Here is a 25536-nt window from a genome sequence, read left to right on the forward strand (position 1 = left end):
GACTGAGGGGCCACTTGTTGGCATTTATCTCACAAGCCAGCCTCTTCCTGAGTATCCCTGTTAGAATGACAGCTCCACATGGGCAGTGCCTAGAACAATGTGTGGCACTTGAGCATGCTCAATCAATGTTGGCTTGATAAATCTGTGAATGAAGTGTGAATGAACTCACAGTTACAGGGCTTCAGTTTTTAGTCAGGCTTTGTGATGCCCACATCATTAATGAGATATTTGTGCATTACTAGGTCCTTATAAGGTAGAAACTATTGTCACCATCTTATATATAAGCAAACTGAACTACAGAGAAGGGTGAATTTGCCTAAAATTACTCAAACCAAAGCCTGGGAAACTCTAAATTCATATTATTGGCTATAGTGGAACTTGAAATAGCCAGGAGAGCCAAATTTTAATTTTAGCTTTTCTACATGCTGTTTACAGACCATTTCATTTTATGGGAATTATTATTTTTTTTGTTTTCTGTTCTGTAATCCCTTTATGAAAAATGTAGTTAATTACATTTTCACTGATCAATTATAAAGATAAATTTAATATAAGTAAGCAAAAGTGTTGTAGAAAAAACTCAAGGTCTATCCTGAAGTGTTATCTACTATCTACTCAAATGTTTTGCTTGCAGTTGTCATTTTTTAGCTTCTTGTCTGACATTAGTAACTTCTGAGTGGCGCACGCCATTTTGTGCATGCTATGTTTTTATGGGACTGTGTAGCCAAAACCATGGTATACCAAAACTTTTCTAGGAATTACTATGTCTAAGTAATATTTATAATATACACCCAAGACACTACGTGAAATATTTTGTACCAGAACTTAGCTGAATATAATAGTGAACTAAAATGAAAATAAAATGGTACCTGATCATTTCATCACATAGTTTTCTTTTTAATGGTATTCTCCTTAATGGAATTTGAATTTTTTAAAGTATAGTAATTTTATAGGAAAACTTTGACAGTTTAAGTTGGCAATTCCAAATCAGCCCTCTCATTGTGTGCACTAAAGTGTTCTTCCAAAAATAAATGAGTAGGCTCGCATTGTGTTTTAAACATCAAGCTAATTTTGGTTAATTATATAAATCTGAAAGCCATGGGCAAGGCAGCAATCCAGTTTTACTAGATGATGATCAGTGGAATTGTAAGACAGCCTGCTGAATGATGCACATCAGGCTAATAACCTGAACGCATTGTGTCCAGAAGGACAGCGCCTGGCAGGGCATCAGATAGGAAGGCTTCCCAGTGCTTAATAAGGGGCTTGTGAGAGCTTGCAAAAGAGGGTACAAAGTTAGAAACAGTAGTAATGTCTCTGATCGGAATTCAAAAACATCAGAGGGGAAAAAAATGGTTGCCAGGCACAGCTAGTAATTCTTTGGTAGATAATGGGGAGCTAGGGCGAGCAGCCTCGGGGCCGTCCCTTCCTTGCTCCTTATCTCCAGTTTTTGTGTAATGAAATGAGAGTGCTACATTATGCGGGGCTTTCATTTAAATGTGTTGAAATTAGCATTCTGCCACAAGCCAACAGGAAATACAGATGCAGAATAAGAATGGGGTGCAGGCAGGAGAGTTCAGAGCACTTGACTCTCTAGCAACTGGCACTCAGAAAAGAGTCATGGCTCCCTCCGTACGTGGTTGCAAAGTAACAAGGGGCAGGAATTGCACGGCGCTCTCTTTGCTGTAACTGAGTTCAATGGGTGGATTTATGTTGACATATATCAAGTAAGAGGTTGGATTTATTAAAATGCTTTTCTGGTATGATGGAGATTTCTTTAACCCTCTTTAGCCATCAGACTGATTCCATCTGATGCCAAGGAAAGGCTGTATGCACCTATTGAGAGAGCATCTTTGCACTTGACAATTGCTTAATTTCCTTTTCTTGACTTAAAGATCTATGGTTGTTTCTTGGATTTAATTCAGGAAAAGGGTATATCTCCTTCATCCAGATTCCATTGGATGGGCCAAGAATGACCATTCTGGCTATTTTATTTCATGAAATTACAGATGTGACAGAACTTTCTTTCAGTGACCATATATGGTCATTGTGAAGATCCGCTTCATTATTTGTAGAAATGAGTCACAGAGAATTTCTATTGCTGTAGCATCTAAACAATTCATTGATATAATCAGACTATTTTCCTCAGTGTGGTACAATCTGATTTTTACTGACCTTTACATTCATGAGCACTTGAATGAAAAGACCCCAGAAGACAGCAGGGACAGATTTAAAAGCCATTCACAGTAGCTGGGGTTTTTAAAAAAGTTGTTTCTAGTTTGCTCTGATACAATTATCAACTGGCTTTATAATGTTCTAATATCTTAGCAATTCAGGATATCCCAAGAAAATTATATTCATCTTCACTGTGGTCTTTTATGGAGTTTAAGCAGCTGATAGAAATTTAAGTAGCAGAATTATTTGTCCTACACACCCAGGCTTGTCTTTAATGATGTTTTAGATAAAGCAAAAAACAATTCCAATTATTCCTATTTAACATATTGCTTCTCAACTCTCCTAGCCCTGTGTTAATTATGAAACATATGATATATGAAATTTCATTTGTTTTTAATATTTTATAACACACATTGTAAAACCATCCTTCGAATTACGCTAACATGTTATTGTTTATCCTCTAGAATAAATTAAGTGAAAGATAAATGTACTTTATAACATGCACAAGTGTTTAATAGATTCACAGAAATTATACAAGGAATCATCATAATAGCCTGTTGGACTGTGGCTGAAGTTGCCTTGTAGTATCCCCCGTGGAAAGGACAGTCAGGCCGCTGTCATGCACGCACAGAGTTTTCTTATTTCAGAAATTGAAGTGCGACCCCCTGTAGCCTCTTTGATAAACCAGGCTTCTTGCTTCTCTTATTGGCACCCGTAGAACCTGCCCAACCTCAGCCTCATTCTTCAGGAGAGTCGCTTTTTCTGCCTTCCTGGGTACAAGCAACAAATTAGAAAGCCCCAAGCAATTCGTAATGCATTAATTCCATGATAAAGGCTGCCACCAGGGGGAAAATCACTTTGTTCTTGGGGCAGAAAACATTCTGGGCCCTGGGCTCCTCTGAGTCCCGGGTTCACTTTTTCAGTGTGACATATACCCATGCAACGTTAGGGTCGGGCCCTCAGAGCTACGCCTCACACCAGAGAGCCAGACGCTGGAAATGAGCCACATGTTGTATAATCCAGAGAGACAGACAGTTGGCCTTTGGCTAGCCTGGGTTCCAGCCTGCTTCTGCCAGCTCCCCGTTCTGTACCCAGGAGGTAGTTATATTTTGCTTTTTTTGGGCCTGAGTTTCTCATCTGTAAAATGAGAACAATTACCTATAGTAGGAAGACTTGTTTGTAGCATCGAATAGGAGAATACATGTAAACCTCTAGCGCCCCCCGCTCTCCCAGTGCTGTTAGGTTCAGCACATGCTGATTTCCTTCCTAGTCCCCTTGAAGGTCAAAAGGTTTGGACAGTGGCCTGGGATTGCAGTGCTGTGGGCCAGTGTGCCATCTGATGGCAGACAGCACTAACTGGAGCTCTGCTTGTCAGTATGAAATGAAGCTTGGCTCACAAGACACAAAGTCATGGGTCTTTTCACCTTCCTTGTTGGTCAGAAGACTCTTAACAGTAAAATTCATAAACAACAAGATGAACCAGCAGGAATCCTTTTAGTAAATAATTTGAATGTATTTATTCACTTACCTGATCTATTACAGAAAGAAAGCAAGCTATTATTTCTCTAAGTCAGCGATTTTCAACTTTTTCATCTCATAGCACACATAAACTAATTACTAAAATTCTGCAGCACACTAAAAAAATGGATTTTTTGCCGATCTGACAAAAAAATAGGTATATTTGTAATTCATACACAATGGACAGCGATTATTGTATTGGCTGTTGTCATATTTTTATTTGACAATCTAAGGGAAAAGAGGTCAGTACCCCTGACTAAATAGTCAGGCATTGCTTGTTTTAAAAATTCTTACGGTGCACTAGTGCTCTAAATAAAAGTAGGATCCTGAGGAAAAACTAACTGATGGTGGAGGTTATTTTTAAGATACTTCAACCAATGCATTTTTATTTCTAGCATATTAATAGTTAACTGTAATTTATCAAAGACAAACTATTTCACTAGCCACAACTGAATTCTGAATCACACATAAATTGCTCTTGAATATAGTTTGGTTAAAATTACCTCAGAGACTCATCATGAAAAAGTTATTAAAAGTCAATACCATAATCCAGAAGAGTAAACCAACCTTTCAGGATGTTTTTCTTTAAACCTATACTTATTTTTGGAAAAGAAATAAAATTTAATCTGTTAGAATTAGATCAGTTAGATTTCAGTTAAGACCAGCAAAAAGATGAATTGAAGAAAGAGAGGAGAAAATAAAAGGAAATCTATTCTCTCTTAAGGCATTTAACCTGATATTAAATATAATTTTATGCAGTGTATTCCAATTAGCCTAAATATGGTCTGTTTAAACATTTTTACATTGGCTTTGTGATCTTGAATGAAAACAGCACAGAGGCGCGCACACACACATACAGACCACTGGCCACTGTCCAGACCCCACTCTGCCATGAGTTATCTGTGAGAACTCAGACGCGTTCACTCATGTGTTTACGTCAGCAAACATGCATTGAGTGTTAATGTATGTCAGATCTTTTGCTGGGGACCCAACAATTAGTAGGTCAGCCCAGTGCTCTCAGGGAGTTGAAAGAGTTATGGGGAATACATATGTGTGCAAAGAAAACCCAGAGGAATAAATATTAGTAGAGGTTTGTCCACACTGAGCCCTCCTCAGGGCTCCCTCAGTGCCCCATCCCTTCACTGTGACACTGTCCCGTTCTTCTTCACAGCCTTGTCTCTCACAAGGTGTAAGGTACATGGTGGAAGGTCAGTGAAGTATTTCCTCCATGAATTTAAGTGGCATGGGAACACCTGAGAAGTAGTCATTAACACACATGGGTAGAGATGGGCTGGTAACCTGTCCCTGGCCTCAGTTGTCTCGTGGCATGAAGGGATCTGTGTCCTTTTGAATTTCTGTGGTTCCCACTATTAAAAATTGCATAATGATTTACCAGAAACTGATGTAATCAAATATGAATTAATGAACTAAGTCATTTGTTGTCTAGGCAGCAGTTAGCAATTAACCAAGAATTGAATTATAAGTCGCTGTGTTTTATTGTATAGGTTGCATAATTAGCATTTTTCTTGTATTCTGAAAATGGAGAGAGAAATTTTAAGCACCTTTTGCTGGTTGAGTTACAAAAAGAGGTAGAGAAGGACCTGAATGTATGACTGTAAATGCAGTGCAGCTAAAAACAATCATCTGAATTTGAAGTCATTAATACTTTTTCAGTTTCTTGATAGTCATTCAAGATTCTTGAAACACTCACAGTGGGAGGGCACTGGGAGCCACTGGGGCCATTGCCACCCTTGTTGTCCCCTGCTCAGTGGCTTTTATTTTATTTATTTTACAAAATAGCCCTGACATAAAGGGAACACTATTTATAAATTCTCAATATTGTAAACTTGGTAACAGTTATTTAAAAGTTTAATATTTTTTTGATAAACCTCATCAATTTGCAATGTTGTAATTTGCATGGAAATTAGTTTTCTGATCTCTGCAGTTGTGTAACCTGACCGTACACTTAAACAAGGTTATTTTAATGTTTATTTACTTAGTTATTTTCTTCACATGCTGCTTCTTATCTTCAAAATAACACAATTATTCTGATTGTTTACTTCTTTCAAGTGCTTGTATGTTTGCACTTGCAGCACATAGACTATTTAAAATAATTTTTTCTTCTCCTTTGCTAGGTATGCTTTTTTCCCCACAACTCTTGTTTTCTTTCTTTTGCTTCAAAACTTCTCACTTCACTGCTTTCTGTCCCCCACAGTTCTTCACTCTTGTTCTCCTTTTTTTCCCTCAGCTTTGAAATCCTGCTCTTCCTACTAATGGCATGTTTCACTCATGTTTATCTTCTATCTGTAGGAAAATGTAAATAAAAATATACGGTAATAACCAAAAGTGTGTAAATATACAGAAAGTGCTCATTTTTTCAATGAGGAAAGGACACAGAAGTTATATAGAACCATAGAAGTGCTTAATAATGTTTGAATAGGTTACAGCTTCTGTTCCAATTAAAGATAATTAACTACAGTTCAAACAGTTACCCTGTATTTGCATATGACCACAGGCACTAGTTGGATGGAGGAAAATAAAAAAAATGCTTTCCCTTCTCTTTCACCCACTTTTTCCCAGGGGTAACTGGCTGGTGCGCAGTCGGTCTTCTCTGCTTTTGGGGTTGTAATTAAACAAGGGGAGAAGAGAAAACACAGAGGGGCGATCAGAGCCCTGACAGCTTGAACTTAGGGGCCTGGAGAACAAAAAATAACGAAGTGCCACCAGGAGATGAAGGCAGGGACAGACTCTGAGTGGAGTCTCAAGGAAATGGTTTTGGCAGGTGCCCGCAGCTCCAGCCCAAGGACACGGGTCACCTGGGGTTCCCATGGCTCCTCTTCCTTGCATTTCCCAACTGCTCCCCGCCCCTCCTCTCAAACGGATTTTAACGGTAAAAATCTAGCATCAAAGAAACGTTAATGTACAGAAGACTCTGTTTCTCTTACCTTAATGTGGGTTTACCAGAAAAAAAAAATGTACCTATGTATACTGTGAAACAGAATTGATTATATTATTTGATATACTACACCAGGTGAGGGCCCCCTCTTGTTATTTCTGAGCACCCCAGGTTTTTCTTTTATATAATTTGATATGTTTTTTGGTGGTGTTCATAACTTTCTTTCTAGCTAATCCTCCAGATGAACAGATAACTGTATTTGTGAACTGAAAAAATTGCAGTCATTTTTTTGTCCAGGGAAATAGGATCATATTAACTATGATAGTAGTTAGCAGAAAATGCACTTCAGAAAAACTGTGAGGATACATAATGCTTTAAAATTTCTTTGAACAGTTGTTGAAAACTAGATTTAGTCTCCCATAGGAACTCATCGAAATTCTGTTAAAGGATAAGTTTATCTACTATTATTAAGTTTTCACATTTCCCAGTGTAAACAGATTATTTTAAGGGAAAAGTAAGATAAAATTACTATTTTACAGAGTGTGGTAAGGAATGAATGCAGTGCTTGATTTGATTCAAGTTAAATTCTTACTTAGTCCTACATGGAGGATGATAAGGTGCATTATATGTGTATATATAAACCTGTCAACACATACATTGCTGTTTTGTAGAGACTCTGAATTGATACTCTGAGCTAGAAGATAGGGCTTGGCTTTGCTTATATTTTGTTTTTGAATTATTAGTCATGATTGATAGTCATAGCACTTCCAATAACAGGAAGAAAAGGGATTAAAGGTTGTGCTCATTTAAGACTGCTCTCCACCAGGTTTTGGCCTAATATAATCATTTGTTATTTTGCTTTAGACTAACAATTTTGAAATTTTTTCATCAACATCTTAGGGTGAAATATAGCTATTTCACAAGCCAAGAAATCAGTCTTGATGGTTTTTTTTTCCCCCATTGATTCTACTTGGGTTCAAAATCCAAGATTGACTTGGGAGCCAGAGTGTAAAAAAAAAAAAAATAATTGAGTAGTCCTCATTTTAAAGAATGCATACTTTGTCTCTCTACATAGTAGTATGACACATAGTGCTCTCCATATGTTATGTTTGTGTGTATACATGTGTTTTAAGTTTTAAAATTCAGTGACTTTTTCACCAGATAAAATTTCTTAGGGAGGTATTTCTTGCCAAAGTCATAAGAAAAACTAAGCTTTCTTGAAGGGTGAAGGGTTTGGGATGTCGTAGGGGAGAAGACCAGGTGTTATGCAACCCTTTTAACTTTAAAAAATGCATTGTTATATTTAGGGTCATGGGTCCATGTTTAGTTTCCCTAGTTATCATTTGTAATCAGACCAGGGCCCTCAAAAGTTGTACATACCACTTTGCAAATCTGCGCGCTGTCTTCCACTTAAAAAATCAGTTGTATTTCAAACTTGGTTCAGTAAGTCCTTTGAAACGTATCCTTAAAGATAGTTTCTTAACTAAATAACGTTATTCATAGCACAGAGTTCCATCTGGGGATGTTAGGAATCAGTTTTCACCTCCTCTTGGAGAATACTCTTTGGCTCCCAGCAAGGCAGTTTGAGCTGTGACTGAAGTTGTGGGCTTTCCCTCCCCGAGCTCCTGTAGGTGTAGAGCTGCCTCCTGCCTGCCCAGGTCTTGGCCTTTGCAGTTGGCTTTGGGTGCTGATGGCCAGTGTTGCCGCCCACGCAGAGCCCGTGGACGTTCTGGCATGAGTGCTTGGGTGTGGTAGGGGTGAGGGGAGCAGCCTTCCTGAGCTGTGGATTATTTTCTACGTGGGCGCCATTTGTAAAACTTTTATTTCCTGTTATTCACTTGAACTTTACAGCACAGATAAAAGAGTGTGTATAATTTTGATTCAAGTTAGTTTTTTTAGAGGTTTGGATAGCTTATTATGCTATTTAAAACCACGTGGGACTTCGTACACCTATGAGAATGACCCATTGCCATGAGGATTCCAGCGTGTATTATTTTCTATACAGTGATCTCTCATATCATGTTAATAGTCTTTAAATGTCCCTTTGGGTACTCATTATCTTGCTTAATATTACAAAATAACAGACTTGAATTTTTAGAGCTGAAATTGAAGCTTTTATTTATGACAGTATTCCGTGTTGTAGGACAACATGCTAATACTTATAAAAATTAAGGGGATGTTGATCTTTACATTGCTGCCATATATCTAGCTGCCCTAGAAAATATTATCTACAAATATTGCGATTCAGTTTATAAGTTGAAAACTTGCTTCTAAAGATCAATTGAAACAAATGCAGATATGTGGTATAATGAATCCACTAAACACACAGTAAATTATGTTCAGTCTTAATCTTGTTTGAAATAATATGCAGCTAAGTATAATTAGTTCTTTTTAACTCAAGTAAAAGACAGCTGTCAATATTGTTGAAACTTTTTATAGAAGTGAAGTCCATCACTGGGTTATGGCATTAATGTTATAAATTAGCAGTAAATCATTTCACAGAATAAAAGAATGAAAGTAAAACTGTTGCCTCCCCCTCTGCCTCAGAGAAGCATTAGCCCAGCTTCTCCTGAACAACTACTAGGGAACGGTGGGGCACTTCTGAATGCCTGACGTTTGTTTCTTGGGAACAGCCAATTACTCATCGTGGGAAAGGGAGAGTACCCATACTCATCGACTTTCATCCAATTCCACCTGCTAAGCAAACACCGTTATGCAAGTGTCGTTAAGCAGACCGAATGTGGTCCTTTGTCCAGTCTGGGGAAAGATTGGCTGGGACTTCACCTGTCATTAGGAATAGGAAAACCCTGTCCCTGTATTACCGTGATACCATTATTTGTTTAATCTTGTACTGGGTCTTTTATCTCGATGCGACTGTGAGTAATTAAAGTAAATTCTCCTTTCTTTGGTATTTCAGTACTATATTCTGGGTCGACGTCAAGATCTATAAAATGCCCATCAGAAGGCCCATTACATCAGAGTTGTGAGTGTTTAAAAAGCACTCCCAAAAGCCACAGTTGTATATATCTAAGTTAATCAGAGCCTGCAGTCACTAATGTGTATGCAGAATCCAGTTGTTAATAGGAAATCATCAACAAAGCAGCACCTCACCACCCTGGTGCCCGCCCCGTGCTGGCCACCCTCCGCGCCGCAGGCAACATTCCCAGGTCAAACGTGCAAGGCTCCCAGAGAACATTCGCAGAAAGTATTCGATGGTTCTGCGTGAGATGACAGTCTCCTTTTGGGTTTACTATACTCTGTATATTTTGGAATGATTCTAACACAAGTTTTCAGAAAGAGAGGTTTTTGAATAATAATCAAGTAGGACTTTGAAATGTCATAAGCCAAACTAACCTCTTTTTCTTATAATCATGTTGTGTTATTCATACAAGTATTTATTTTAGTAAGTCTATGTTGAAATACTTTTTTCCTAGTTCAAGAATTGTAAATTCAATTAGAAATGTATTCAGAGTTGTTTGGTATCTGTTAACTCCTGGGAATTTCAGGTGTTCTTCCTATTGGTGGTATGAATGGCGTATGGATATAAATGATTTTTATTATAGTTCATATGGTTTATAACATGTTAGCTTTATCTGTGTTATAGCAAATTTAATTCTTCATAAACTCCTCTTTGCTTTTATAATTTAAATTTTGGAACTAAAAGTAAATAAAACTTTTTAGCTTAATTTCTGACCTCATCAAGTTATTATTTTTTAACCTCACAGATGTACAGTAGACAATTCTTTCTTTTATCCTAACCAATCCTTTTTCTTACCTTTATTTTCCTGCACTTGTCACTTACTAATGATCTTTCTATATGGTGTGGCTGTAATTATCTCAATGAATGAGTAGTCTTCTCTGTCTAGAAGATAAACAATGAACTTAGATGAATACTCCTGAATTTATTTTGTCCTCAAATACAATCTATCTCAGAATTATTTCTATCATTATTTTTCTGTTCCTTCATTGGAAATACATGCCATTTTTAGGTTGTTGTTATTTTTTTCATGGAACTCAATTATATCCACCTTTCTAGGGCTCCAGTAAATTATTTGTCATTAGTCTCTTAAACAGACCCCTTCAAACACTTCCCATATTCCGGAAGTCGATGCGGCTTCCAGCTGCCTGTTTCTCTGAAAGGCTTGCTTTTCTCCCTTTCCCTTCTCAGCCACATTCCTTTTCCTCATTCCCCATGAACTGGCTGTCTGTGACGTACAGGACATACTGGCCTGCTTTTTTCTGTGTGTGCCATGGTCTAGGTTGAACACACCCACCGGCCAGGGTGAGACCCCAGTGCCCGTGGGCAAGCCCGGGAGGCTCGTGCAGTGAGGCGCGCCCGCACTGTTGCCTACGTCATGCCTGTCCCGCAGCTGACCGCAGCCTCGGCCAGCCGCCTTGACTCTTGTCCCAAAGCTCAACCCTTATGCCTGCTGCCCAGACGCTGTGATTCTGTTGCCTGGTTTCCTGTGGCCGTGCTGACTCGGACCCCATCCTTCTTCACGGCCTCGAGTGTCTCTGCGCCCACTGACTCTGGCTGGCTGCCTGGCCTTTTCTTGCTGTGCCTTTTCTGCTCCTCATTCCTCTGCTTCCTGCCTGCCTGCCTTCTTGTCCCAGCCCTGTGTCCCTTCTCAGTGACCCTGTTGGGTTCCTGTAAGTTGCGTCCTGTCCCTGGGACCCACTGTGCTGGGGCCTTAGCCCTGCACCTCTGCGGCTAACCCCTCCTCCTTTTCTGGCTCTTTAAAAATTATCAGCTTGGCTAAGTTTTACTAACTTAAGGGCTGGGGGAGGCCAAGATGAAATTCTGATTCCTGAACATTATTTTACTATATTAAAAAATTATATTGTTGGCCATATTCAAGCATGGTAAAATTTGCATGTTTATAGATATATGTACACATTTATATTATGTTCCTTGTATTAGAAAATACTTTGTATTTGTTTCTCTTTACCAAAGTGTACATATAGTATGTACATTGTATCAAACACTAAAAAGAGAATATTGATATAAATTTCAATAATTTTATGGCCAGTAACTGTTGATGGTGTAATGCTCATTGAGGACATATGCAGTGCCCTTAAGTCAAGTCAGGACATGTAGCAGTCCTGTGTTTTTGACACTGATATTGAACATAGGATGTTGAATAAATCTTACTTGTGCTATTTCTATCTAGTAAAACAGCAGCTGAAAGGCCAGGCCGCCATGTATTTGGTGGTGGGTTGTCAGACTGGTATCAGGTGGCCGTCCTGTTTCTCATCTGGCAACAGTGCGTAGCAGGAAGCAAGACAGATCTAAGTGACTTCCACGCCACTTCTTGCCTTGTTGCAATTAAAACTGAGGAACGCCCTTCCTTAGCTTCTTCTCCATCTTTCATCACTATTTATAAATACACTGAAGGCTTTTTCTTTCTTTCTTTCTTTCTTTTTGACAAACTCCAGTGGAACTACTTCTGGTCACTAAACAATGTCATATTTCCTTTGATATCTGTGCCATTTGCCTTGTTTTTAAAAGTTGTTTTTTAATCTCTTCTCAGATCTATTCCAAAGGCAAAAGCCTAACTTAATTTTTAAAGCTTTTGAGAAAAGCTTCTGTAATTGCTTTGAAGAATATCAGGAAAATGATAAAAATTGTTTTGGTGTAGGTCACCAGCTGTCCTTTGTAAGTATGTGTACACACAACGAGCACCAGGCAGTAAAGGTGTGTGTCCAGATCCTGATGCAACACTCTTGGGAGTGCTTTCTTTAATGCATCTCTGTGATCTTCATCCCATTGATAAGAAATAGAAGTCACATTGAGTTTCCTGAATCTAGAACTTTCATTTTGGTTTTTCTTGCTTTAAAGAAGGGCTATTTTAAGCAGGCTTGGTGTCTTTCTATAAGGGTGAAAAAAAATTATTTCACAAGTTAATGTTTATTAACATTCCTTTATTTTCCAGTAGGGATTTGCCTGTATGACGACCCTCACCACCAGAATATGACCTCCAGTTGTAAGGGATTTTAGTGTCTTCTGTTAGCTTATATGTGTCAAAGACTTAGAACTGTGCTGGGTGCTCAGGAATGGTGTGGAGCAAATGAAAAGGGGCAAAACAGGTGTTTCAGCACCTGCTGATTACTCATAGCACACAACCCGAAGGCCTGGAGAGAGACTCTGAGGGAATTGTCCCTGTCGCTGAGTACCAGAAAGGCTACAGACACAGGGTGAGGGAAGAGGTAGAAGTGAAGTAGCCAGAAAGAAAAAGGTGACCCGATCGGTTCATTGTTCTACCACTCCAATACCCAGCAAATAACCGCATGGTCCTTATAATTTAAATTGAATATTTAATAGTTTCAATATTTGCTCTAATAAGGAATACCCACACCTCTGGTATCAGTGGTAGCTTTTTTCCCCAAGCCAAAAATGGATGAGTGTGGGTGGGAGCAGGCGCAAGCTGGGCAGCGGTAGGAAGAGACGAAAGGATGGAGAAGCAGGGAGAGACCGTGTTCCGAGGTTTGTTTCCTCAATTTTTTTTTTTAAAGAGTAAGTTAGGGTTTAAGGTATCTGAGAAAGATGGTAACTGATGAAGTAAGCTCTGCATTTCTGTGTATCTTGGGGTTGGCCACACGGAGCGGCGCCGCGTGGGCGGCCGTGGGTTAGCCCACATGCCCGCGTACAGCCCTCGCTGGCCAAGAGCGGCCTCTCTGAACCCTGAGGCTTCACATCTTCTTAGGGGGAGGAGGTTAAGGAAACGGCTCCAAGCTTCAAACCCTAAGAAAAACAAAGACCCCAAGAAAGTACTCAGGGTTACTCTTTCTTCATGCCAACTCAGAAAATGAATATACAGTTTGGTGTATTAACACATTGCGTACCGCTCACAGGTTTTCTTGGGTTTCGCGCGCCATCTGTTAAGGACCGCTCACGAGTTTTCTCGTGTTTCACACGCCATCTGTTATGGACTTTAGATGTCAACACACTCTCTTGTCCACATCGAATGAAGTGATCTCATTGGTGGAAACCGTGCAGGTCAATCTACAAAAAACTATATAATTGCACGAACCCATAAAGCATTGCAGTTACATTGTATTTTGGTCATTCGACCCTGGCGTATGTCTTAGAGATTTCTATGCGGTACGCAATGTATTAAAATGAGTTTTTTCAAAAAACTAACATTTTTATTTAAAAATGGGAAAAATGAAATTGAGCAGAAAAAAGTAAATACAGTGTATGATAGCAACAACAATTTTAAAAATAATAAGCACAAGGGGAGAATACAGGGATGGACGGGAGCTCAGCGGGCTGGTGCCGGGGACACCAGCGCCTCAGCACTCTGGGCCGCGTGGGAGGCCTGAGGCGGCGTCCTTCTCGTAGGGCGCTGTTGCCCGCGGAATGGTCAGCGGCCGTTTGTGGGTTGGGAAATGCTGGTCCATGGCAGACCCTGGTTTTATTATCCGAGCCAGAGGCCAGGTTAAATGGAACCATAGAAATTCCTGATTTCGCAGGTCAAAAACAGTTGGAAAACGGAAGCCTCATAGATGGCTTAATCCTCCAAACTGCTTTAGCAGGAGAATTTTAAAAGGAGCTCTGTAGGGGATTGAAAGGGGAGCATAGGCCGCTGCCGACGCAGCAGCACAGCATTGCTGCATCGGAGCTGGAGGGTATTGGGCGCGGTTAGGAAAGGCCCCTCTCGAGTGATGCTCCAAAGATTATCCAGAAACTGGAATGTTAATGAACAAATTTATATAATCCTTTTAACAAAAGCATATTTAGGACTTTGCCATATTAAAATGCTGTTTTTAATATTTTGAGAGATGACCACCTACTCACAGTCAGAAATGGAGTAGATTTGAAGTAAATATGGCAGGTGTCATGTTGGCAAAAGTGCTATGAAATTGGTCATTGATGCCTTTCATTTACGAATTTTGGAATGAATTTCTCTAAACCTATGACATGGGCATTCTTGAAATAATAAAGAATATCTCTTTGTCCTACGTGAACAAACTTAGTATGAGGCAGGAAGAATAGAGGACGCGAGTTGATACAAAAGCCCCTGTGACCTCACGTGCAAGTCACGCAAAGCAGCAGTAATAACCGCTGAGTTTGTGAATCCAAGGGCAATGCCAGTGGCAATGAAGTCATTATTTCCAGAATGTAGGAAAACTACTCAGGGAAAAAGCAGTTTGGAGCTTTGACTCATTAATTAAATTGATAGGAAGAAGCCATGTTCTATTGCTCAGAGAGGCCACGGATAAAGAATGTTTTACATCAACTGTTTAAAAATGTGGTAAATAAAAAACATGCTGAAATCTGTAACTTCTAAGTAACTCAGGTTCAAGGTTCACCGCTAGAACTAGAGACCATTAGCATTCAGTGTCTCATGCCATCTGGATTAGCATCTACGCCTGCGTCCTAACATAAGGTAGTTAATGTTTGAGGGGGGAGTGAAATCGTGTTAGTATATATAGGACATTTGAAAAGCAAAGTCACTGTAATTAAAAACACTTAAGCAAGCATTTAGAGGTAATCTCCTTAAAATATACTTTATAAAGTACTGACCCACAGATGATGTGAGAAGTTCATGATTCCTTCTCAGAGGATTCTAAATAACTTATGTATATAAATACCCGCACACATGCCAATGATTTCAGAGGCAAAATAGAATATGGAGGCATTTTTTTCTTTTTTTTTTAGCAAACGTGTTTGGCCATTGTCTTAGCAACCACTGATTGACATATCATGCTCAATAAAGGTTTCTGGAGATGATTTTCTGTTAGATCTTTTTAGAGACTCTGCATATGCTTGAATGATAATACTAGATACAGTTTTATGACAAAGACAACTTCCCTGAATATGGAAACTCCTTAATAAAAAAGACGGTGAATGCTTTTCACTTTAATATGGCTTATATACGCATCTTCTATATGCATAAAAATGGCCATTGATAAGGTCAGCAGTGCCAATGATGACCATGACCTTAAGTCTTGTCGCTGGGTGGCATTGGACACTGTTAACCTCCTACCAGTCCCTTTGATTCCAAGATTGCATTATCTTGCCTTCCTGCCTCTTTGATTTTTCTCCCTCAGGTTTGCTAGTGAGTTCTTCTTTCCCTGCCTAAGCAGAAATGCTAGTTTTCTATAGATTTCCATCTATTACCTTATTTTCTCCTTATTTAATCTTTTCCCTGGACGAACTCATTCATTCGTCATTCCACAGGTAAAATCTAGAATTCTTGCTATCTAAGAGTAGTCTTATCTTTTAAAGCATTTTCCAACCTCCCTCTTGTTGAGCATGGGGTTTGTTTGTTTGTTTGTTTGTTTTGTGCCTGCCCTGTTCAACGGTACTACTTACATCAGACTTCTTTGCTTTTTATTTGTCTGTATTACATATTTTAAAAATTATGATCAATTGCTTTAATTATGTCCTTCAACATGCTAAGTTTTGTACCTATCTCTCTTCATCTTCCTTGCCACATTTCCAGCTGTCCACCAGATGTTTCAGGTCATTGTCCTGGAATCATCTGAAGCTACTTCATCTGGTGTCAGACCTTCTGTGCCTTGAGTCATTTTTCGTGCCTGGCTCTGGAGGGCAGCTCATTAAGTGCTCGATCCCAGGGCCTTTGCTGCTGTCTGGCCTTCTCTCTTGGTCCAGCTTGTTTGCCCCTTGCCCCATTCCTCCACGAAACTCTCCTTCAGGTCAATTGCCAGTTATTGGACTTTCTTGGAGTTCTGATTTGTGTCTAAGCCATGGGTGATGAACATATAATGACCTTCATTATTCACCCACCTCCAGGTCTTAGCTTCCCTCCTTGACTAGAAACTCATTGAGGGTAGAGGTCATTTGTTACCTTTGTAGTCTCCAAAGGGCTTTTACATAGCTTGTGTTCAATAATAATTGATTTAAATAATTCCTTAATAATAAAGTGGCCATAGTTAAATTGTGTACTTCCCTTGTTTTGTTTGAAAATACACTTAGATTGAAATGTTGTTGCATATTGTCCCCAAAATAGATTTTACATATTTTGATCAAATGCTAATTTGCCTAGCCATAGCTTATATTTCAGGAGAAAAAGTTACTTGAATGCCCTCCTAACATAGATCCTTCTATTTAAAAAGGAATTCTATACATACTAGTGTGGGCTTCAGTTTCTTGTGATCCAAACTATTTCTGCCTTGTTTTTCTTTTAGACCTGTGTCAGGCTACCTTTTTGCTGGGCTGAAGCTAGAGTTTCTTAATTATAACTTTGAGTCCTTGGTGGGAAAATTGCATTTAAATGAAATTTAGAGTGTAGAAAATACATACCACATTAAATAGAGCCACTTTAATAAATATTATTAATGATATAAACTGTTGTGAAAGCAAATAAATGAAGTAAATTAAAAAGGGCTATTCAACCATTGCTGTGTTTTAAAATCCATTTTCCAAGCCAGTTATGTCCCTAAATATTCTGTATCCAGTAACTTTAGTTATAACTTTACTCATATCTGTAGTGCATTATTATTTGTGGTTTGAGAGGATGAATCTTATTGAGTGAGGAATTATCCCCCAAAACATTAATGATTCACTTATCATCAAAGATAACACCATGAAAGGAAATACACTACAAAGCTCACTCCCAAATATCCCCCCTAAATAATGGGAAAAGTAGACTAAGGTACCTAAGATTAAATATATGACTCAAAATATATGCTTATCAAAGAAAAAGGAAAGAGCCAGCAAAAGGGTTTTTAAACATATTTTATATGTGAGTAAAAATATAAATTTTAGTAAACCAGTTGTTAAATGTTGACTTATGTTCATGAAATTTTTTTATATTGAGTGTTCTCCAAATTCTTGTTTCTTAGATTTAGTGCTCTTTATGTAAAAGAGTGTATATTTCAACCTCAGTAATTTGTTTATCCTAATGATCTAACATGGCTATTCCCAGCCCACACACACTGCAGACACCAGGGAACCAGAATTCTTACAAAAAATGGTCAAATACATATGCACACAAAACACTGCCTGTGTAGCAAATAAATGCTGTGACTATTGTAGTGCCACTATTTCCTAGTGTATTTTTAAAAACCTTTTCTTCTGCTTAACAGTGTTCCACATACTTCCACAAATTAAATGCGGAACAGTAAATATAACATGGAAAAGTAGAGTCGTCTATAGTTCCATTATTATGGCAGTCATTGTTAAGAAATATAGACCCAACAGTAACACTCACTAATGATAGTGATAATTTAAAGAATACTTAATGGATGTTACACACTGTTCTGAGTGCTCTTACATAAGTTGAGTAATTTAATGTATAATAACCCTGTATAGTAGGACCTCTGTTATCACTATTGGTGAGGAAACTGGCCCAGAAAGTTTAAGTAAAACTGGTATATATTGCTTCTGGTGTGTCCTATGAGTAGACTAGAATACCTATTATCATGGGTATTATATTATTTACACAAAACAGACATGTACCATCCCAGTACTATTCTACTACTATCAAGTTCAAAACAAACTGTCCTTAACTCACAACATGCTCTTCATCCCAATTTAACATATTAATTAATAGCACTACCATGCAAATTTTCTGCAAGTCCTCTCAGTGCTATCTACCTAAAAGAAAAAAAAAACAAAAAACCCGTTCCTAACGTAGCCACTTCTCACTGTAGTTACTACTTTAAACTTAACGGAAGCCACTGTCGTCTTCTGCAGAACCTCTTGGCTCATCTTCCCACTTCCAACATCCCCCTTCCAGCCCATTCTCCATGCAGCAGCCAAGGGAAGATTTGGTAAATGGCAAGCACTTCAATATTCACATCACTTCTGATGGCACTTAGGATAGCAGCCTAAGTCACTACTATGGCCTTTGACACGCACATGGTCCATATCCACCTTCCTCTTGGGCCTCACATTCCACCACCTCCCATGTTCCCTTCCTCCTCATTAACTTCATTTCAGCTACATCATCCTCATTTCTGTTTCGGGAAAGTGTCACGTGCATTTGAGGACTTTGCACTTGCTCCTTCCCATGTTCGGCATGTTTACATGGCTGGCTACTTTCTCATTTCAGTCTCTCCACAGAGGCCTTTGGGAAGAATCTTACCTACCGCCCCCCACCCCACCTCATCCAAACTCAGTCTCTGTAACTTTCTCCATGGCTCTCACCGCCACCTGAAACCACGCGCTTGCTTCTGTGCTGTGTGTCTCTCCTCCTAGAGTACAAGCTGCATGGGAGTGGGGCTTTCTCCTGGTGGGTCATCCCAGTGCCTAGAACATGGGGCCCTTAGGGGGCTTTCAATGAACAGCTTAATTAATGAGTAGTTTAAACACAACAGTATGTTCAGACATCATGGAAGGATTTTTACTGAATCCTCACTCTGCTCTAGGTAGTTGAATGGATGTTTGAAATGATTACACAGGGGTAAAAACTTCTTAGCAGCTGGGGGTGATTGGAGAAGCATATATCTGATTGGGTGATGGTACAAAAGATAGGTTTGTTTAAATTATATTAAGAGAGTTTAAGAAATGAGACAAAGTATTCTTTCATAAGAAGAATTTCTGGTTACTGAATAATAGATCAGTCACTACTATATTGTTATCTAATTGTTGTAAAGATGGGAAAAGATAGTTTGACATATGATAATTTCTGGAACAGCATGATACATTATAGATTCTCAGTGAGCCAGTTTCTCTGGTTTTTGATCAGTATAAATTATTTTTTCTTGCACAGCTTCCTATTGCTTCCCCTAAGCAGCCAATCATTTTGGAGTGAAAAGACAGCCCAATAAGATGTTTTGATAATTAGCTAGTATATCCCCTCCCAAAATAAGCATAGATACAATTACATAGATGCAAGGAAAAATGTGTCATAAGATTAGCTGTTCTAGAAAGGGTAAGTGTTTACATGTAGATTTTTTATGCTGGATCAAGATTAAGTAGTGGTTATTTGTAGCATATAATACATTGTCTTTAATTTGAGATTGAAATTTAATTTGGATAAAACTTGATCATGGCATACTATCCCATTTATATTTTGTATCTATCTATACCTTAAAAGGTTATCTTGAAAAGTATCTTAGAGATAGTATATTCAACCTTTTTATGGTGAGAATTGTGGCCCAGAAGGGGTGGTTTTACTAAGGTTTCACTAGGTGGTGGCTAAGCTAGAACCAGAACCCAGGACTTCTTACTAAGTCTGTATTTCTACTTTTGCCTGTGCAGGTTTGGCCCTACAGTTTGGTCCTCTCATCCTATATACTTGCTTAGTAGGTTTTAATACACACACACACACACACACACACACACACACACTTTAATGGTGAATTCCGACATACAACATCAGTAAACAAGACTTGTATTTTGGTAACACTTGGTATCTAAGAAGTAAGTTCACGATCTGCCCTCCTTTCTTCTCCACCCTCTTCTCCTTCCCCCTCCCCCTTATAAAATGTACTAATATATCTCTTAAAACTGGATCAGTATATAACCTCCCACCCCCGTGCCATTTTTCAGCTTCAAAGATAAGCACATGATAGGGTGTCAGCAGAAACTGGAGCTTTCCTGACCGCCCACCCTGCGCAGGCCGTCTTCTCTGACAACAGTGCACCTGCCTGTGAGGCAGCCGCCGAGTGTTTGAGAATAGTCAGTGTCCCTGGGTTTTTCCTTTTTTTTATTCCTCTGTGCAAACTAAATGAACCGTATGGGAATTGAACCTGTAACCTTGGCCTCGTTAATTGACCTTCTATAAAATTGCCTTTTGGAAATTTATGTCCCACTGTAATGAGATTAGGAGTGCAGTTTCATCCATTCAATAAATAGCACCAGCACTGCGCTAATGGCAGCAGAGAGCACAGTGATGCCTAGGACATGGTTTTTGCCCTCAAGGGATTAGGAGAAGTGCCCAGGTCACTAATATAAGGGCAGAAGTGGTGGCTGCGGAAGGGGAGGCATTCGCAAAATGCTGAAATGAGACAGGGCGGTGGTGCTTCCCGCTGGGAGAACATCAGGGCCTCACGAGGGAAGAGCAGGGCTTCCAAGGGTGGGAGTGGGGGGAGAGAGAACGCCAGGTTGTATATATACATGGTGGTATCCATTCCTCGGCAGGGATGTTGCAGTGTAGGGAGCACAAGGTCAGGCGGTGTGAAGGACCTGCAGGGGAACGGTGAATAGGAGAGGGACTTTAGCGGCTACCAAGGTTATTGTTTGTGGTGGAATTGGGTGGGGACAATGGAAGATTTCTGAGCTGGGAAGTAATAGAGCCAGAACTACTTAACAAGAAAATCCCCCTGTCAGACTCTATAGAAGGGAGGCAGGGGAGGACGGGGTCCGAGAGTGATGAGACTAAAGCCGTGGCACCCGCCGTGAGGGGAGAGTGGGGATGTGTGTGCCAAGGCTGGACCGCGCAGGGCCTGGGGACTGGTTGTATTTGGTAGTTAAGGAGGGGTATAAGGGTTGAATCTGGGTGACTAGCAGATGGCAGTAACCTTCCAGAAGCTAACAGAACACAGCACAGAGAGGTGATGTGAAGGAAGTGAAAACACAAATTTGGAACACAGGGAGGAGGTTGGCACTGGGTATAAAGATTTGGAAAGTCAGTCACCAAGAGAGCTGTTTGAGCTGGGGTGATAGATGACATCATTAAGGGACAGAGGTAGAAGCAAGAAAAAAGATGGCCAAAGGTAGAATTCTGGAGAAAATCTATACTGGTGATCAAGAAAAGGGGAGCCTAAGAAATAGAGGGGGTGTTGTCAGGAGAATGAGCTCAGTCCAGCGTTACAGGAACGGAAGCAGGAGGCGACTGCTGAGAGGCATTTAGAAGCAAACTTGTTCTTTCATTATTGAAAGATGTCAGTGAACAAGAAGGAAATATAATTCATGTTTGGTTTAATTTTGTAATTAAACAAATGTAGTGTTTTAATTCAGATTTCACATCTTTTTTTATACTAAACATTCTCTTCAGTTTCTTTTCATTTGTTTCTGCTGCTACACACTTTTCACTCTCCAGACAGTGAAGCACACATTGCACTTCCTCATGTGAGGAAGGCATGAGGCCTTCAGGACTGATGACGCGGTGGGTTCCGAGATGGCTGCTGTGAAAGTGCCCCTTAGCTGGACTCGCCCCTTCATGGGAGGGTTGACTGGCTGCCTCTCAGGTCGCGGGTGCACTTCCATGCACAGCGGTGAGAACGCTGAAGAAAACCCTGGCCCCTATTGAGTTTACTTTCTTGTGTGGATGAGGTGAACCATGAACAGCCTAAAGAAGTAGAATCGATCACATGTTAGATGGTGACGTGCACCAGGGAGAAACGTAAAGCAGGAAGGGGGACAGGAAGTTCTGAGGGAGGAGTCTCTTCAGCAGAGTGGTCAGAGAAGGCCTGACTGAGAAGGAGACATTTTGACGAAGCCCCGAAGGAGATGAGAGAGGGGCTGTGTAGATGGCCAGGGGAGGGGTCTCCGGGCGCACAGGCCCCAGCGCGGAGTGTTCGAGGGCCAGCACAGGGACCGTGCTGCTGATGTGCAATACGCAAGTGAAGGAGGTTAGAGACATCTCGAGGGGCCAGACTGTGGCCCTGTGGTCAAAGGGATGACTCTGACTTCCACTCAGAGTATGAGGGAAAGCCCCTGGATGGTTTTGAGCGAAGGGGAGCATATAGGTCATCCTGGCTGCAGGGGAGGGAAGAGGGCAAGGAGAACAAGGAGATCTGCTAGAGGCTTTTGCGAATCCCAAGCGTAATTCAGAGCTTGGAGAGAGTAGTTCCAGGGGAGGCCGTGGGAAGTGATATGAGTATGAATGTAGTCTAAGAGTGAAGTGAATTAAATTTAACAGATTCGATGTGTAGTGTAAGAGAAAAAGAATCATGGATGAATCCAAATAGCTGTATGAGTTTGCTAGGGCTGCGTAACCAGGCTCCAGAGTCTGAACTGGCTGGCTGAAGCAGCAGAAATTCATTATTCTATCGTTCCAGAGGCTGGAAGTCCGAGGTTAATGTGTTGGCTGAGTTGGTTCCTTCTGAAGGCCACGACGGAAGATCTGTTCAGTGCCTCTGCCCTTGCCTCTGGTGTTTGCAGTGTCTTTGGCAGTCCTTGGCTTGTGAAAGCATCCCTGGCTTCATCTCGGTTGCACCTTTGCACAGTGTCCTCCCTGCATGTGTCTGTGTCCCAATTTCCCCTTTTTAATAAGGTCACGAGTCACATTGGATTATGCCCACCCTACTCCAGTATGACCTCATTAATTAATTAACTAATTATCTAACTAATTATATCTGCTATGACCCTATTCCCAAATAAGGTCACACTCTGAGTTCCTAGGGTCTAGGACTTCCAGATAGGAATTTGGGGCAGGACATGATTCAGCCCATAACAGTGACCGTTGCCTGAACTCGGAAAAATCTGTGGGAAGATCCGGTTTGGGGGCAGGGAAAGGCCTGCAGAGTTGTGCACGTGTTAAGTTTGAGGTGCACAGCAGACACTCAAGGGGACATGTCAAATAGGTGGCTGGATAAATGGGTCCAAAATTCTGGCGAGCGGTTTGGACTGGTGAGAAACGTTTGGAAGTTCCTGGCATATTGGTGATATTTAAAGCCAAGAGAGAGGATGAGATCACCAAGAAAGTGAGTTTGAATAGAACGAGTGGAGAGCACCAAAGACTGCAGTGAAGAGGATAAAGTATTGGGACCAAAACCAAGGCTCACAAAAATGTTAAATACAGATCCCTTCTATGCCTGTAGTCATGAAGAACCATTACAGTTTAGTGATGATTTTTAACTTATATTCTAAATGTTTACAGAAGTCATATTTTCCTGTGAAGTGTAAGAGAATCAGAGTATGGATTGAGTTTTACTGGCCAATATGCTGAAGAAGTTACTGGTGCTGAAATGGAATGTTTTGAATGCCATAAAGAAGTCAAAGGACAGTAATAAAAATAATAAAGAGCTCTTTTCTCAGGAGAAACAACTTTGGAGAACATTGTTTCAGTCCTTGATTTAAGAAGTCATTTTCTAGAAAGTCAGTCATGCTACAGTGCTCTGAGCAGCTAAATAGTTTGTTCCTTCATCTGTTTCTAGTGAAAATGTAGTTAAAACATTTAAAATTGTTTTTTTCCTAAATTATTATGGCAATATTATCACATTTTCAGCTAATTTGGAAAGCAGAGGCATCATTACTGCGTCACAACCATTCTAGCCTTTTGGTATGTTTTCTTTTTTTTTCCGTTTTTTTTTTGTTTTTTTGTTTTTTTAAATCACATGCCTCCTGGTTCACATGAACACAAAAGCCCTGACAGGAAGGTGAGGGCGGCACCATAACAATCCACACAGAGTTTTCTGGACATGTCCAGCTAGAATTTCTCTAAGCCGTCATACTTCCTGCGTCCTCTGCCCTCTTTCTTGGTGTGCCTGTCATCTGGTCCGGCTCCCAAACTCAGTGCTGCTCTCACCTTTCAGGAAATGCTTTCTGACCCATCTGTCCCCACCCTTTCCAGTGCAGAGGGCTGAACCCACAGCACGCCACCATGTTGCCGCACACCATAGAGCTGACGGCACTGTTTCTCGTCCCCACGAACGCTGAGGACAGAGGCTAGGTGGCCGCTGTATGTTAATATTGGGTTGGCCAGAAAGTTCATTTGGTTTCTTCTGTACAATGGCTGCAGTAGGACTTACTTGTCTTTAACTTCATTCAAAACAGTTTTGTTAGATTGTATTGGGACAGCTGTCACGTCAGAATGCATTGAAAAAAGAAAACATCAAAATCAATTAACTTTTGTGTAGCCATTTTAATATTGAAGATGGAAGAAAATATGCACCATTTTTGGCATATTATGCTTTATTTATTTCAAGAAAGGTAAAAATGCAACTGAAATGCGAAAAAGATTTGTGCAGTGTATGGAGAGGGTACCGTGACTGATCGAATATGTCCAAAGTGTTTGCAAAGTTATGGGCTGAAGATTTCTCTCTGGATGATGCTCTGCAGTTGGGCAGACCAGTTGAAATTAATAGCAATGAAATCAAGACATTAATTGAGAACAATCAAAGTTATACCCTGTGGGAGAGAGCCAACATAGTCAAAATATCCAAATCAATAAAGTTTTTGATGAAAATGAAAAATGTGTCTTTTTTTTTAATAGAAAAAAAATATGCAGACATTTTGGCCAACCCAATATATTTAATTTCTCAGTACTTTGCACGGGACCTATGGGTAGATAGATATTTAGTAAGTGTCTGCAGACTATGCATGAAAGAAATTAGCTTCCTGCCTTCTCAGAACACATCTAATCTGTCAGAGAACTAGGATTCCTTACTAGAATTTAAAACATTTTGTTCAGACTGTATCATGAACTAACACAGTAATATACAGGATCTGGCAGAAGTAACGCCTGCTTGAGTGTGGTTGGTAGGGCAATTATATGGGTGTAATAATTTATAGTTTTAATTTGAATGTTTCTAAAATGGCATATGGTGTGCTTTATTGTGATATTGTTGTTATAGAATTACATGCTTACAATTTTGTAATCAAAGATTTTATAATAAAAAAGGCGCATTATTTGTGTTAGACCCTGTATTACACATCTTGAGAAGATTCCTTTTAAAATGTATTCTCACAGGTATCTACCTAAAGGGTTAGATTTGTACCTAAAAACTATTACTCAGAAGCCCTCAGTTTCTTACCATGAAAAATACCTGAGATATTTACCATCTATGGCTTTTTAAAAAAAAATATTGTCTGTGTCCCTTCAAATTAGTAAGCAAAATAAAGTAATTCGAACACATCTATGTAAAGTAACATGGAAAAAATACAGAAGCTCAAGGGTAGGATAAAATTGCTAGTGGTAGAAGCAATAATTTTTTTTTTTAATTTGCGGAAAATTTTTGAAAGGGGAGTTCTTTTTCTTTTTTAAATCTGGCTTAATTGCGATATCTAATCTGAGTCTGGGTGAACAGATTTGAGAAGTATTATAATAGTTCTTTGATGCCAAAAATACTTCCATTGATTATTCAGCTCAAGA

General features: G+C 39.8%; 1 protein-coding gene across 2 annotated transcripts in view; it reads left to right on the forward strand.

Moving 5' to 3' along the window:
• NR3C2 (nuclear receptor subfamily 3 group C member 2) overlaps window positions 1-25536 on the forward strand; it is a 294426-nt gene that overhangs the window by 123687 nt on the left and 145203 nt on the right. The window lies entirely within an intron of this gene.

The sequence above is a fragment of the Pteronotus mesoamericanus genome, unplaced genomic scaffold (genome assembly GCF_021234165.1).
Source record: "Pteronotus mesoamericanus isolate MK-2021 breed Mesoamerican mustached bat unplaced genomic scaffold, CSHL_Meso_final contig_163, whole genome shotgun sequence".
NCBI lineage: Eukaryota > Metazoa > Chordata > Mammalia > Chiroptera > Mormoopidae > Pteronotus > Pteronotus mesoamericanus.